Source organism: Aegilops tauschii, chromosome 1 (genome assembly GCF_002575655.3).
Source record: "Aegilops tauschii subsp. strangulata cultivar AL8/78 chromosome 1, Aet v6.0, whole genome shotgun sequence".
In the NCBI taxonomy this organism is placed as follows: Eukaryota; Viridiplantae; Streptophyta; class Magnoliopsida; order Poales; family Poaceae; genus Aegilops; species Aegilops tauschii.
This window is the reverse complement of record NC_053035.3, coordinates 178317680-178321090: the sequence shown is the minus strand read 5'-3', so window position 1 is coordinate 178321090 and position 3411 is coordinate 178317680. Positions and strand designations below refer to the sequence as shown.

General features: G+C 45.3%; 1 long non-coding RNA gene across 1 annotated transcript; it reads right to left on the bottom strand.

Annotated features, from left to right (window-relative positions):
* Positions 1 to 1197: 1197 nt before the first annotated feature.
* On the bottom strand, positions 1198 to 2252 carry LOC141039316 (uncharacterized). The gene is made up of 2 exons (XR_012200245.1): positions 1943 to 2252; positions 1198 to 1797 (listed from the first exon to the last, which is right to left on the bottom strand). It is a non-coding gene; the product is annotated as an uncharacterized lncRNA (long non-coding RNA).
* Between the last annotated feature and the right edge of the window lie 1159 nt (positions 2253 to 3411).

Here is a 3411-nt window from a genome sequence, read left to right as displayed (position 1 = left end):
GCGCGGGGACGGGCCCGCGGGGGTTGGCGCGGTGCTCGTCGGCTCGGGCGCGGGCAGCCGGCGATGAAGCGCGGAGCGGCGGCGGTCGAGAACGGCAGCGGCGGCGGGGAGCCCAGGCGGCGCAGGGGCGGAGTGGAGGCGGGGCGCGGGCGACGGGGAGGCGGGCCGCGGGGGCCGGCGGTCGGGAACGGCGGCGGCGGCGGGGAGCCCAGGCGGCGCACGGGCGGAGTGGAGGCGGGGCGCGGGCGACGGGGAGGCGGGCCGCGGGGGCCGGCGGACTGGCCCGGCGGGCTTCGGCGACGGGGGCGGCGCGGAACCACGTGGCGCGGCGTGATTGGCTCTGGGCGGCGGCGACTTCGTTCGGCCAGACCGGACGTGTCCGGCGGCGGAGAGGGGAAGGGGTTAGGGTTTTATCTGCGCGAAAATTCCGGGGGCTCACTTATTTATAGCTAGAGGGAGCTAGGAGACTCCAAATGGAGTGTGGTTTTCGCCCACACGATCGTGATCGAACGACCGAGAGCATGGAAGGAACTTAGATGGGTTATTGGGCTGTTAGGAGGGGTGTTTTGCTGCAACACACAAAAGGCCTTTGCGGTTATCCGGTTAACCGTTGGAGCATCAAACGACCTCCAAATGGAATGAAACTTGACAGGTGGTCTACCGGTGGTGTACCAAGGCCACTTGGCAAACCTCGGTCCATTCCGAGAACGTTTAACACCCGCTCACGTAAAGAAACAAGAGGGGTGCGCCGGTGCATGTGGGAGTGCCGGATTGCAAAACGGACAACGGGGAAAATGCTCGGATGCATGAGACGAACACGTATGCAAATGAGATGCACATGATCGCATGATTACATGGGCCGACCCACTAATTCAGTCTTTTTAATATATATATTTTCTGTTAATTTTCTCTAGCTACATGGGCCGGGCCCAACAATTTGGTCTTTTTAGTTTTTGAGATTCATGCAATTTTTTTGGCCCTTGGCCTTTTCGCAGTCAGTTTCTTTTTTTATAAGACATTTTCCATTTCATTTTTGAAATTGTTCGATGCTTGTTGGGATGTGGCCTTTCTCGGCCCAATTATTTGTCCAATTTGTACCAGCCTTTTAGTGTTGAGAATTGTTTGGCCCAAGCCGAATTTAGCCCAATCACACACATACATCCAGCATTATTTCATTTAAATTAGGAAAACTCCAGGTCAAATTCAAGTCAACCATCATATCACATCACATAACACATCTCCCAGGTTTACATAACACAAAAGATCATCTCAGGAATACATTTCCTTACACAGAAATATAGCAGGAACAAAGGTAATATACAATAAGAAAATGATGGCACATCTGCTACTACCATAATAGTACAATGTACTTTTCTTTTACGGAACAGTACAATGGATTTCATTGCTCTCTCTAATGAGACATGCTCCAGCTGCCACAACTTGCCATCCTATAATGAGAGGTATATAACAATGGACTTCATGAACATTAGAGGAGCAAACGCTCAATCAACACCAAGGGCTTGATAAAGCCTTAGTTAGCATGCATTCGAAATTTAGGCAGAGGCAATAACTTACAGGAAGTAAGTGAGGACTAGACTTTACAATTACAGTACCATAGGACAAATCCATCAATCCACGAGGCAAAATATGAGTGAATCCAAAAAGAGGAATAATGGAATACCTATTTTGATCTAGAGGGGCTCGTGAGCATGGCCATCTTTCGTAATAGGTTGGCCCTAACGCACCCTGGATCAGACGCGCTGAGAGCTTGTAGCTTGTCCTGGTCATACTGCTATCCTAAGTAATAGGAAAAATCAAAGCAACAATTTAGACTTGGTGTTAACGAACAGACACTGTAAATCAATAGCATATTAAGCACCAATTTTCTCAGATGCAAGGAGAAGAGGAGCAAAACAACAGAATGGTGGGACATTTGTCGTGCCTGTAGATGATATTCACAGCCAAGGAAGATACATGGGGCCAGCCTTGCATGTGTGCTTGCTTCACCGGTGCATGCATCACCATAGCAGCCAAGCAGGCAGGCATCATCAACATCTCCTCACCACTTTCCTGGCAACAGAGAAAGAGTCAAAACAAAATATATTAGACCATAATATGAAACCAGAGAGTAACTATAAATCACAAAGTATATCCATAGCATCGTAAAATATTCCCAGACCCTAGTGCGATTTGAGTATATCGCATGTAGTTTATTTTCATGAAATGTTGTGTATACACGATAACTCCAAAAACGGGAGGAGGATGGCTTATCAACAAACTGAACTTATAAATGAAACTTTGTAATGCTCAAGTTTCAGCTAATAGGGATTATAGAATTTTACATGGACAAATTCTTCTAGTTGCACTTATCACAGATAGAAGAGTTTATAGTGAATAAACATTTACAATCAAAGACACTGCCTAGAACATATTAATTTCAAGGCGCAGTTTGTATACAATCGGACATCTCAGGTTGTATACTACTCATGATAATTCCACTAATCTATAGAGTTATGGGATGCAACTTGTCAATAGCATTTGAGGGGCAGAAGCTAATCCACAATGGAAATAGAACTAACATTCAGAGCCTCATTATCGATTTCAAAATAGCAAGCATGATATTGCATCCAAATGAGTTCTAATGCATCAATGAGTTCCAACAAGACCGTACGGCTCATTTGTTCAAACTGTTCCTGATCTCATGGACAACCAACACATGCACTACTCATGCATGAATGCATTGTAAATTTTTAATTGTAGCAGAATCTGGAGAGAAGTGCAGAGTAAGAGTGGTGCTCTGCTGCTACGTAAAAGAAAGCACAGGATGCTACTAAAGCAACAACACAAATGGGAAAAAACAACTATGGCTGCGCTAGCGAGCCGCCCGAGCTACCGAGTATAGGTAAACTTGGCTCGACCCAAACTCTGCTCGAAGATGAGAATCAAACATTCAATAATGAAGCCAAAAGATGTGAAACAAACATCATTCAGCGCCACAATCAGCTTTATGTTGCAGAGAAGCTAGTTTTATACTTGAAAATGTCAAATGAATGAATCTACTTGAGATTATCCTGAATTATTGCTGGATATTAATAAAATATACTTGCCATGCTTCATCCAGAAGGCGTTAACTCAACAAACCTGATTTATAAATTTGTGTATCCTACCATTTAGTTATAGGGAACTTCACTGCCTAGCTGTAGATCAGCTGCTGCTTGAGGAAAGAAGACTTTGCACGCGTTTGGTGCGTGCGACACATAACAATATAAGACCATCAGGTTAAATGAATAAGCATCAGGATTTCTTAATCAAATTTGTTCATATCAAGTTCATGAAACTCAAGAATGGCAAACTCCAATGATGTTGCCGCTCAATTAGCAGTACAGTTTCATATAAAACTCAAGAAGGTAT